The sequence below is a fragment of the Arvicanthis niloticus genome, chromosome 11 (genome assembly GCF_011762505.2).
Source record: "Arvicanthis niloticus isolate mArvNil1 chromosome 11, mArvNil1.pat.X, whole genome shotgun sequence".
Taxonomy (NCBI): Eukaryota; Metazoa; Chordata; class Mammalia; order Rodentia; family Muridae; genus Arvicanthis; species Arvicanthis niloticus.
Window position 1 is genome coordinate 31492350 of NC_047668.1, and position 13322 is coordinate 31505671.

At 38.8% G+C, this 13322-nt stretch overlaps 1 protein-coding gene across 2 annotated transcripts in view; it reads left to right on the forward strand.

Annotated features, from left to right (window-relative positions):
- The window catches only part of LOC143443862 (uncharacterized), a 49957-nt gene that overhangs the window by 13058 nt on the left and 23577 nt on the right, over positions 1-13322 (forward strand). The window lies entirely within an intron of this gene.

Genomic DNA, 13322 nt, shown 5'->3' on the forward strand with positions numbered 1-13322 from the left:
TTGTTATTTTGGGACAGGTTTACTCTATGTTTCCCTGGTTGTCCTGGAACTTGCTATGCAGATCAGGTTGGTCTTGAACCCACAGAGATCTATCTGCCTGTCTCTGCCTTCCTAGTGCTGAGATTAAAAGTGTTAACTGGCCTCAGAAACATTTGAATGCATTTGTATCTCTTATAATTCAATAGTTTGGTCTTGTGTTTTTCTTTGATTATCTTAAGAAATGAAAACGGAGAATGACGGTACCTGGCTGTCAGACTTAAGGGCAGCAAGTCTGCACTCAATGTAATACCAGGTAAAATAATTACCAAGTGGCGTAATACTATGTAGTTTCCGAATTCATTTATTGTAAGATTATTTCATTGCCTGTTTCTTTTGTTTCTTAAAGCTTGTACGAATTTGAATTACAAGAAAGCCACCAAGGAAGAGACTTGTTTTCCTTGCTAAATACATAAAAATAAAATAAATATCAAATGTTTATCAGTGTAATTTCTTAGTCTTTAAAAAAAAAAAAAAAAAAAGGAGTAAGTACATCTGAGCTAAGCAACTTGTCCAAACTGTCTTCTGTCTTCTGACACTTTGCCTCTCACAGTTGTCCAGATGATTGCTAGAAACCAAAAAAAAAAAAAAAGACAGAGTGAAATCACAAAATGAAGAATCAGAAGTCATTTTTAGTCATACACACCAACCATAAAGCAAGAAAGGCTTTCAGAGAATCTTCTTTGTCTCCTTTCTCAGTTAAACTAGAAAAGGCTAGAAATAACATGTTTTGTAAAAGTGATACAAAAAGCTCTTTTATCATTCATACTAATAAAAGAAAAAATGAATTTGAAAAATCCCCAAATAGTGAATACTCCACAATCCATCAAAACCTGAAGTAAAATTATTCAAATGAGAGTTACTCTTAACATAGAAACCCACAAAAATATGGTTGGAGGACTCTGTTTTCCCAGCTAACCCTCAGCAGAGAGAGCCTCTGTGGCTGCTCTCTAACTGAGGAACAATTGTTCAAATTGTTTCTCCACTGGCTTTCTTCTTTAGGATCATGCAAACTATCTGCTAAGACTAGGTTGAAATGGCTCACAAGAGCAATTATTCAACTTTTATTTTTTTCTAGATGATTTTCTAATACAATGATTAAAAGTTAAAATATATAAGCCAGGTGTAGCAGTGAACAGCTGTCATCTGGGAGATGGGAAGTAAAGTCAGGAACATGACAGGTTAGTTTAAAGCCAGCCTTGGCTACACTAGCAAGTTGGAGACCAACCTGGGCTACAAGAGACCCTTTCTTTAAAAACCTCAAACAAAAAATGGGAAAGAATAATTAAATATCAAAGTATATAAACTTACAATGAATAAGTTACATATAAATGTAACAAACATTGGAAAAAACCTTCAAATTATTTTATTGCTCTGTGAGGTTAGATAGAGTTCACTGGTGGCTGTTACATGAGGAAGCACTCAGAGAAGTGAGCTGGAGTGGAAAAACAAAGATTAAAACATTGTTTTGTTGATTTTTCAGAGTTAAGAGACCAGGAAATGCATAGTAAAGTTAAAAGGTGCCATGACTAGCTTTTACATCGTGAATGTCATCAAAGATTGAACTAGCCTTCACATATCAGCAACGACTCTGCAATTCAGCAAAGATATTGCCCACACTATTGACAAACGAGAGAAGTCCTGACAGCTCACTTGCTAACGAAAAAGAAAGTATCAGGCAGCATTCATCTTTGTCAAATACATTTTGTCAATTAAGGATACAGAAGTTCAACAAAAGCATTAGAAGTCACAGAAAAATGTTTTATTTTGTTTGCTACTTGTTATAAAAAATAAAACACATTTTAAATTTATATGCACACATGTACATGTCACATGCATCTTATGCACACTTTCTGTGTACCCCCAGGAGTCCGGTCTATCTGCATAGTGCTGATACCCTAACCTCTCCCTTCACACAGCATCAGTTTATCCACTGGTTGTCAACATGTCCGGTTCTTCATTGTCTCCTTCGAATACTTCTCTTAAAGATAAGGAAGATAATTCCTTGCCAATTATCTCAGCTGTTTTAGAGCCCTGATTCAGGAGCCCTGAGATGTTGGCTACAGAATTTGAAGAGTTTAGTTTTCTTTCCAGTTACAGACTCTGCTTCCCTAACCTTCCTGATACAGAGGTCATAAAACTCCCAACTGGATTGGTGTTGGGGCCAGTAGATGGAGGATAGCCTCTATCTATAAAGATGGAGAAGGACTCCATCTTTGTGTCTGATGTATAGATGTTCTTTCTGGCCTTGCGAAACTGGATCTGTTGGCAAGTATGTTTTCTATCAGATGAAAATATGTCTGTGGGGAAAAAGAAATGAGATCATTACCCTCAACCAAGAGGAGCAGACATGAGCAGCAGATAGTTTCCTGGGCTCTCTCTGCCCTGCAGCCCGCTGTTACTACTCACTATTTCCCTAGCCTGAAGAGCCACCCTATTCTCATACTCAAAGATGAATCTTTGCCCCATGACAACATGAACCGACTCTCTCCTATCTGCAGTGAGTTCTGACTAGTGCAAAGCCCTGTGCAGTCAGGAGCATGCCTCGGTGTGCCTGCAAACTTTCTGAAACTGTACAAAACTTTGCATGATTGTTTTTAAGTGAATTTTTGCCCCGGAGCAGGGTTTGTGGCTATCATCAGATTCATGAAAGGACTATGAATCCATAAAATCTCACCAAAGTTCACGTGAATCAAAATTACCAAATAAATAGCTCCGTGTGCTAGAATTTGCTTGGTATCTTTTGTTCTTGTCCAGCAGTAACTACAGGCACCTGATTTTTTAACCTAGATTTGAGGCCTTCCTCAAAGTTTTAAATCCCAGAGGAACATTAGGTTTTCATTTGATCTTCTTTGCTTTCTTCACATCCTAGCCTATTTGTGTATGTATGTGTAATATTTTTAGCACATCTCTCAAGAGATTCTAAAATAGGAGGCATTTTCTTTCTATTCTCTGGATTTATGAAGTTAAGGAAGATGAACATCTAATAAGAAATCAGTGTCTTTATCAAAACTTTAAAAAGTAGCTTCTGTGTATCCTTAAAAATAACTTGAATCGATATTAGGTATTAAGGTGCAACTAGAAGTCATATGCAGTAACACACCTCTACTATCCTAGCACACTGAAAATGGAGACAGGAGAATGGCAGCCTGGGGCTGGCCTATGGTGTGTACTATGCAGTAACACAGGTCTCAGTGATCTCCCACCGATTTTCCAGATACTTTAATATTACTTGAAAACTGACTTCTCTATGCTTAAAGGCCGAGTTATGAAGTAGGAAGAATCATTATTGAAGAAAAATTAAAACCGGACTCAGTATGAGTGAAAAACTGGCAAAATATAAGAACCTATCTTGTTCTCTTGTGATGCTAGCTATCAAGCAGAAAAATAATTGAACTTGATGAAAAAAGCAAAGTAACGTGCTCCCAATACTACACATTCAATACCTTTACTTCAGGAAAAGCTAAAGCAATTTCAGAGGGCGATTTTTGTCTGAAAAGTAATTTATTGCTTGGGTAAGCATGACACACAGGGCTTTGTGAGCCCTGCTCACCTGACTGGAGCAATATTATGTCAGCCTTTGTAGTTTGGGTTCACTGTATCTACTGCACTAAAAAGAATTCTTTGAATCTCCCTTGGAATATAATGCACACAATAGTATATAATATAGTGCTTTCACTGAAAGTAAATTTGGTTTAGAATTTAAGTTTTTTAGAATTAAAACTCTACCTCCTCAGACCCAAGAGACAACATTATAAATATCCTCAAGTGAGCCAGACATACTCAAGGCTTTCACACGAAGACAAATAGATGAAAATACCAGGCTAATAAGCACAGCTCCTGCTAACCACACGGAGGCTAAAGCTTGTAAATCAACTGGCCCATTTTATGAATAAATTTACTACTTTCAATGCGTGTGATTAGTTGAAACTTAGTGTCACCCCTTTAAAAAGATCGAATAAGCCATTAAGTTGCCATCTGATGAGCGTTAATGCCACAAAGGAAGAAATTCTATCTTCAAGTCTAAGACAGAAGCTTCTTATGAATGATTGAGCTAGTCTGACTTTTAAGGCTCTACGTTTTTGGAGTATAGTTGTCTTCATGAATCTCTCTTACTCTAGTAGCTACTTTAATTTAAGTGTATATTGGGCTAGGCTGATAGATAACGCATAATACGGAAACCATATTGAAACATAGACGAAGAAGACTCAGAGAGAGAATAAGGTCCATAGGTTTGTGGGCACGGCAATGAAAAGGAATTAGTTCCTTAGCATTCTTTACTCAAATCTTCCTCGTAGGTCCTTATGATAGATTTGATAACTAGCATGCAATTAGGAGTTCAGCTCTTGAAAGGAAAGTTAGATCCCGAGAAACACAGATTGGAATAGTGTTATGTAAGTCACTATGTTATGTTATGTATTGTCCTAAACAATGAAGTATAAAGCTGAGCTTAAGACTGTAGGTGCCGCAAACCCTTTCAGCTCCTTCAGTCTTCTCTCTCTCTTCTCCATTGGGAACCCCATGATCAGTTCAATGGTTAGTTGTGAGCATCTGCCTCAACAATACCAACCAACCAGAGCTCCCAGGGTCTAAACCACCAGCCTGGGAGCACATAGGGAGGGACCCATGGCTCCAGCTGTATATGTAGGAGAGGATAACATTGTCAGGCATAGGTAGGAGAGGAAGTCCTTGGTCCAGTGAAGGCTGGATGCCCCAGTGTGGGGGAATTCGTGGGTGGGGAGATGGCAGTGGGTGGGTGGGAGGGTCACATCCTCATAGAAGCAGGTGGAGGGGGAATGGGATGGGGGTTCCTGGGTCGGGAGTGGGGGAAGTGGTGAAAGGGGATCACATCTGAAATGTAAATAAAATATCCAATAAAAAAATGACTGTAGGTGTCAGAGGGATTGAGGACACCAGGAAGATGCAGCCCACAGAATCAACTAAGCAGGGCTCACGTGCTCACAAAGACAGAAGCTGCAAGCTTGGGACCCACATGGGTCTACACCAGGTCTTCTGTATACATGTTATAGCTGTTAATTTAATGTTTTTGTGGAATTCCTAACATTGAGAGCGGGTGTATCTCTGACTCTTTTGCTTGCTCTTGGGACTCTTTTCTCCTATAGGGTTCCATTGTCCAGACTCAATAGGAAGGCTTTTGCCTTGTCTTACTCTAGTTTGTTTTGTCCTGTTTGACTGTCATCTCTTAGAGACCAGCTCTTTTCTGAAGAGGAAACAGAGGTGGGTGTGGATCTGGAGGAGAGTTAAGGGAGGGGGGAGACTAAGAAGAGTAGAGGAAGGGGAAACGGTGGTTGAGGTATAAAAACAAATGTTACAAAACAAAAAACACAAAAAATCTGACTTTATTACCAGTTAAGTCATTTTTCTATGTGACATGCAGATGGAGTTTGAGAGCAAATGATCAACAGATCTGTGTGGCAACTCATTACCAAAGGCTTTATGAGTACTGAAGGGCCTGTGAACATGTCATTCATGCACAGATAACCCAGGAAAGAGTTAGAATGCTGTCACCTTTGTACTGCTGCAGAGAAAATTATGAGCGAATGACACGCACAGTTTGCCAGGCTTAGTACAGTTGCCCAAGTGTAGGGAAATATCAACAAAAAGGGAAGTATGGCCAGGCAGAGTGGAACATGCCTTTAATCCCTTCACTGGGTGGGAAGAGTTGAGAGAATGTCTCTGTGAGCTCAAGGCCAGTTGGTCTACATAGCCTGTTCCAGGCCAGTCAGAAATACTTAAAAAAAAAAAAAAAAATCCCGAATAAAGCAAAACAAAACCAATAACAAACAAACAAGGCATCACAAACAACAGCACTCCAACTATCAGGAAGTTAATCTTCCTAATAGAGAAGGAAGGACATCTTGGCTGGCAAGGTTTCTGCTAGAAGCATGCTGAGTTGTTCTATCTCAAGTGACTCCTGCCTTATTTTCACTGGCAAGCTTGTGCTTCTGTGCAGTATCCACTTAGCCATCTTAATAACCCTGGTTTCTTTCTTGTTTGTGGCTAAATGGCTCAATAAACAGGAAAAAAATACCTTGAAATCTTCCTTACAGTATCTCCTGGGGGGCAGCATCCACCTTCAGTCTTTCTATTTCTGGTTTTGTTCTGTCTACCTTTCTTGTTCATAGGTGAACTTAGATGAACACTGAACATGCCTCACGCCCAAGTAACACAAGGGTATGGTGTGGGTGTGGCACACATACTGTATGTGCAACTATACAATCTCAAGCTGAAGTACAGATGAGATGTGTTTGCCCAGTGGAAAAAGGCCTACTACACTTTAGATTGAAAAGCCTGTTTTCTCCAAGTGGTTGGTCGTGGCACACACCTTTAATCTCAGTACTGGGGAAGCAGAGACAGGTGGATCCCTGAGTCTGAGGCCAGCCTGGTCTACAGAGTGAGTTCCAGGACAGCCAGGGCTACACAGAAAATCCCTGTTTCAGGAAAGAAAAGAAAAGAAGGAAGGAAGGGAAAGGAAAAAGAAGGAAAGAAGAGGAGAAGAGAGGAGAGGAAAAGAAAATGAAAAAAGAAAAAAAAATAGAAAAAGAAAAAGCATCAACTACATCTTTCCTCACTAACCCTGGTATTTGAGTTTCTTTCAATCACCTTCAAAATGGATGAAGGCAAATACAAAGTAGTGAAAGTCAGTGGGCACTAAGAAGTGAATATGCACATCAAGGTCAGTTTAAAATGTTTAAAATGGAAATTATTTATTTAAAAAACCTTGCTTTCAATTTTTTGGGGGTAGAGGGGACCTGTTTTGTTCGTGGCTGATTAGCTCTGGATCATAAAATCACTAAAGATCTTCAAGTGAGTCATTTTGCTTGCTGTAATCCATACATAGAAGCTAGGTAGGGGACAGGACAGGGGACTTAGATTGATATTTTAGTGTACATTTTCACATGTATGGTTGTGTGGGCTGTGTGTGCACATGTATGCATGTGAGTAAGAAGGCAAGTGGCTAACCTGAGTATTCCACAGGGTCTGTCCCCTTGCTTTCTGAGGACTCTCATGGAGATGTGGGATTCAACTCCGTACCGCAGGGATTACAATCCCATACCATCAAGCCTGGCTTTGGTTTATTTGAGAGCTAGGAATCAAACTCAGATTCTCACACTTGGGCAGTAAAGCATGTTTCCAAAGAAGCTACCCTCCTATCCCAGTAAATTTGTAATTTTACTTAGATATCATAATGATTTAAACTAATGTAGACAGTGACTATTAATGAAAGCCAGTTTTGAATTATTTATAAAGCAAAAGATAATAGATGTATAGGATACAATTTATAGGATGAGTACATTGTGAATGAGCTTTAGAAACATTCAACTTCAGCTAGAGATGCTACTGATCACGTACTTTGCCACACCATAGCAATAGCACTGAGCGCCATTGCCTTGCGGGCCTTGCTCTCTGTTAAGCTGAACTCAAACTGAAAGGCCTGTCTTTATATGCAGAGGTCCCACACAGAATGAGAGGCAATAAATATTTGTGCAGTTGATTAATTTACTGTTGCACAACAAGGAACTGCTCTCAGGTGAAATTTTACCTGAGAATCACTTCTGAAGGTTTGTTTAAGATGCATACCCAATCCTCAACCCCAAGTCTACACGCAAGACTAGACTTTCAAAGTTCTATAAATTGGGAAACATTTCCATAATATAATGTATAGATAGATAGATAGATAGATAGATAGATAGATAGATAGATAGATGGATGGATGGATGGATAGAGATGTAAAGAGTCCCTGGAAGCCATGTTGGCAATGCCAGGATGGCAATTAGCTTCACAGCTACTCAAGTAGAATTGGAGTCTTTAGATAATCCAGTCAAAACAGAGAAAATAAGAAGTTTAAGACTTGGAAAAGAGTGAAACTCTAGTTACAAATACTATTTTGGTAATTTAGAATACAAGATGGCACTAAAGCTAGTTTTAAAAAAAGTCTAAAAAGAAAGTAGAGATTAGATTCACTTAAAAATGGACAGTTTGCACAGATAGGAACAATAACCACTTAGGTTATATAATTTAAGAAAAAAAGTTAATGAAGACAGAGATGAAGTATTTAGAAATCTTAAGGGGGAAAATGTGCTTAATTTACTTAAGAAAAAACTTTGAAACATTCTTATGTTCTGAAAGTATGCCTGAAAGAGTTGAAAGACATTCCTTGTTTATGGAAAGAAAAACTCAAATAACGATAGAAAACAAATTACTTCAAAGTTAATATGTTTAAAATAATTTGGAGCCATTATTATTTGATAAAGATAGATTAATCATAAAGTTCATATAGAAAAATACAAATATTCTAAATAAAGACAATCTAATGAGTTGAGGCTAGCTTTATATGATATAATTATACCATAAAATTTCTATAATTAAAAGAATGTGCAATGTGGATGCGTGAATAGAGAGACCAGTGGAACAGAATGTCAAATCCAGAAATAGGTCCAAGTACATATAGAATGTAGGAAATGAAAACCCATGCCAACTTAAATAAGTTGAAGAAATGATGGATTTTTAGCAAAATATATTTAAAATGTAGAATTTTAGAAAAAAAGACAAAATTAGACTCATACTTTATCCATACAAAAGAGAGATCCCTAGATACATCTGCTATCTGTGAAAAATTAAATCACACAAAAACCTCAAGGAAAACTTGAGTAAAATTTATTTGAAACATGAATGTAAGTTAAGCTTTTCTAATAAGACTTAAGATTTCTAATAATTCACAGAAAATATTTCTCTTTGTAGTCCTTATTGCTGAAGCCTTGGTCTGTTCTTACCAGAACAAGAAAAGCCAGTAAAAGGTATCTACAGCAAACCATGAAGTCAACTACTGAACTAGCTAGCTAGAGTGTCCACCAGGACTGGGCAAAGCTGTCCATGAGTGCAGCTTACCTCTACCCTCATGGTGTTGTTCATCTCGTTCAACTGGGATTCTGCCCTTGCTTTCAGACCTCATCCTCCAAAACTAGAGCATCTAGCATATTTTTCTAGTACTAAGAAACCCTGTGTAGCTCTTTCTGTAATCTTCCTGCAATCACATTGTGTATTAGCCCTAATTTCCCCACACCATTAATTATTGACTAAGACCTGTTGTGAAATAACCCAGAACCTGATTATCAACAAATTAGTTTCTTCAGGTATTTGTATTTCTTTTTAGATTCTATGTGTATCCTGGCATTATACGAGCCTTTGTTTTGTTTGTCATCTCTATAATTACTGTACAATTGACTCTGTTCAAATAATAACTTTGTTTCAAATCAAGTCCAAGGGTCTTTTGTTGTTGTTGTTTGAGGTTTTTGGTTTTTTTTGTTGTTGTTGTTTTGGGTGGGGTTTTTTGTTTGTTTGTTTGGATTTTGGTTTTGGGGTGCTTTTTTTGTTTTTGTTGTTTTTTTTCAGTGTTTTGTTTTTAACTTTCTCTTTGGTCTACTGGTCTTGCTTACTCAGTCTCAGTGTCAGACTCAGGTAATTCTCTACCCTCAGTGGCCCTTGCCCATGACACACTGTCTTTCTCCTCTTCCTTAAGTAGTCCTTGTTGCTAGAATTAGATAGCTGGACCCACTGTATGCTAACCCTTGCCTTGTCTAAATCACCCAGTTGCTTTTGATGATATTGTAGTGGACACTATAATGTAGTATAAAGTCTTTGTTTCCAGAAACATGCTGCATTATACTTCCCTGGCATTTAGTTCAATAACATTGTTTCTGCATGTATTCTCAAAGACATATGTCAACAAGTGATGCCTTAAGGACATATTCTTAAGGAACAGTGAAAAGGAAACATGTTAGTCAAATTTCTGATATTGTAACAGATACCTTTAATCATTAACCTTTTGAAGAGAAAAGGTTTGTTTTCACTCACAGGCTTGGAGGTTTCCATCTATGAGAAAAACCATTTCCACTAATGTTTGGATATCAAAAACAAGCAAGAGAAGAAACTACAGCCTCATAATCCCTTTCAGGGCATACCACAGTGTCCTAAAACCTCCTAGTAGGCTCCATTTCTTAAGTTTGCACCATGTCCTAATAGTGCTAAGCTGGGAAATATATGTTTACTCTGTGGACCTTTGGAAAATATTCTAAATCCAAACTATAAGAGAAAAGGGGTAAAAGCAACGTTGAGTAAAATACACACAAACACAATATTACTTAGGTAAAAAAATTCACAAAAGTATTGTATATTTACAGATCACATAGATGGTTTCATAGAAGAATTGTAGAGGAAAAGAAATTGCTCACAGTTGTTTCAACCTGTGAAACCTTGTTAGCCTGCACCCCTGGGCCACTCCTGACCTGTGTGGGCGTTTATATTAAGTGTGAACTTTGTTGCCTTACTCACAGCTGTGAGACTTCTGACAGAAGCAACTTAAGGAAGACTTATTTGGGGTCATGGTTGGAGGGCATACAGTATATCATGGTGAAGGCAAGGCATAGGAACGTGAGATGGCTGGTCACATTCTTCTGTAGTCAGGAAGCAGAGAGGGGGGAGTATTGGCACTCAGGTTGATCTCTTCTTTCCTTTGATCTGGGACATTGGTCCTTAATGGTCCCTCCCACTTTCAGGGTGGGTCTTTCTCATTTAATTGTCTGTGGGAATGCCGTCACAGGGACTCCTAGAGGTGGCACCTATGTGATATCCAGTCACCTTGACAATGAAGATACCATCACATTGAGCAATTAAGTATACACTATTTAATATTACAGTATATTCTCTCTTGACCGATGTATCATTTTTACAGTCTAAGCTGAAAAATATTTCTGGAGTCGCTATGTTGTGCTAGGCATCAGCTTTAGGGAATATGGAGAGAAAAATAATCCTATGTTTCCCAATATTACAATAGAGCCCTAGTGTCACAATATGTTGTGAGATCCAGGAGGCAATGTGAGTAGTACACAGGAAAGCCTAAATGAGAAAGAAAAGCAGCTTAAGGCAAGGTTTCTAACGTACAAGTACAAATTAGCTAGAAAAATAAGGGGCTGGGGAAGGCAGGTCAGGCAGGCAGGCAGAACATGAAAGGCAAAGTTTATATTCTTGCAACACAGGATGCCCCAATGACTCACCGACATATAAAAATATACAGATTAGTATTTTGATATTTTGTTTGTTGTAGCTGTGGCTGTGAGGCAGGAAGTCAGTTCAAATACAAGGGAGCTCATGACGTAAACAACATTACCATTTTATTTCTCTGTGTCCTGTTTACCCACTCTTAAAGATGAAAGCGCTGACCTGGTTTCACACAGATGTCATCGAACCGGTACTTAGAGTGCTCTGGAAGCACCAAGTAATCCCCTTTGCAGGCCTGAAGCAGCAGCCCAACTTTCTCGTGACCCAGGCTGATGAAAGACAACATGGTTTTTAAACCTTCAGGACTGAAACAGTGTGAAGAGGAGACTGTTCTCTCCTGAGATCAGGAAGGAATGTCTGCTGACATGTCTTTTAAATGACCTCAGTGGGGAGGGAATGGAAAAGATATCATGGCTCCATGGGAAGAAGAGATACTTCATAGAGGACACAAAAATATTGAAAGCTAACAACACTGGAAGGAATAAATAAGGATATCCGATTTCACTCTTTGGAATTTAAATGCCTATGGTAATGGTGGTGGTGGTATCTGGAAAGATCCATTAGAAAACAGAGTCCTGTCTGCTTCCTAAGTGGACATGTCCTATTAATACTAGTCATATTTAAAAATATTTTAGTTTTACTTTTAATTATGTATAAATATATGTATATGTGTGTGGGTCTGTGTCTATGCATTCAGTCCAGAAGAAGGTGTCAGACCCCCTAGACCTTCAGTCATAGGCTGTATAAGCCAAACTCAGGTTTTCTATAAGAGCAGCACACTCTTAACTGCTGACCCAACTCTCTAGCCCTCCTAGTCACATTCTTAATAATCTGGTCATAGCACATCTCTGGGCCAGCCATGAGAATGCTGAAGTTATAGCACATCTCTGGGCCAGCCATGAGAATGCTGGATTTACCATGTGCCTATCACAAGGTTTTGCTTTTTATCATCTCATTGAATCTTCAAATGTATGAGTCATGATAAATCCATGTATACACGTATGTGCTAAGTGATTCCTTAATTGAAAGACAGCAGATTGTTAAGTGTATGTTTTCCTTATATATAGACTGGGCGGTTGTCTTATTGGTATGATTTTATGAAGACTGAAGATTTCATTTAATCATGCTGTATTGACATGGATATACTTATCACCTGTTTCCAATAGAAAACAGCCTTTGTTCTCTACAGATTAACTTACTTCTCATAAGTCTTAACAAACATTTAGTCTAATGGTAAGTAGATGTTATCAAGAGTCAGGAACTGCCGGGTGGTGGTGGCACATGCCTTTAATCCCAGCACTTGGGAGGCAGAGGCAGGCGGATTTCTGAGTTCAAGGCCAGCCTGGTCTACAGAGTGAGTTCCAGGACTACACAGAGAAACCCTGTCTCGAAAAACAAAACAAACCAAACAAACAAAAAAAGAGTCAGGAATTATCAGAATGAGAAATTGGGAAAGATTAAACAGGGAAAAGGCAGGGCCCAGAGCACAACACCTTTATCAGTTTGAAGAGCTCCAAACTCTGGAGACCCTTCCTCAAGCCTCCGGTAATCGCGACCACCCAAAGATCACAAGAAATCATACCTGGATGCAATCAACAGAGGCTTTATTAGGGAAGTAAGCTGGTGGTCAAAACGACCAGCTCTTTAGCTCCAAGAGCAGGGTTTTGGCCCCGAGTGGTGGGTTAAAGGGTCTTTTATAGCATGGGGTGGGAGGAGGAAGGCATTTTCGCGAGCTTACACATGAATGGCTGCATTTTCGCGAGGTTACACATGATTGGTTGTTTTACAAATTTTGAACATAGCACTGGGAAGACCAAGGGAGGGGTAACCAAGAACAGTGGAACATTTCAGAGGAATCTTGCCCAAATGATCTAGAGTCATGTGAAATCACTCTACACACTCATTCTTCTCAAAAATGTGGTTTTTACCATGCCATTGTGTCCTATCCTGTCATTTACCAGCTATTTCAGATTAACTATCTTCTGGCTATAGCCCCACCTAGGTGGCAGCATCTTTATCTGTAGTCAGGAATGCCTTCCTGCCTTGGGCCTCTCCCACCCATAGGTGGAAGAGGCTTGAGGAATGTACTCCAGCAAGAGTCCTTCATCTGGAATGTGAAGGCCTGAAATCTTGTTTTCAGTTCCGACTTCTGTAAGGCAAAAAATCTACACATATTTCATAAAATGGCCTTTATAATTTTTCACTCT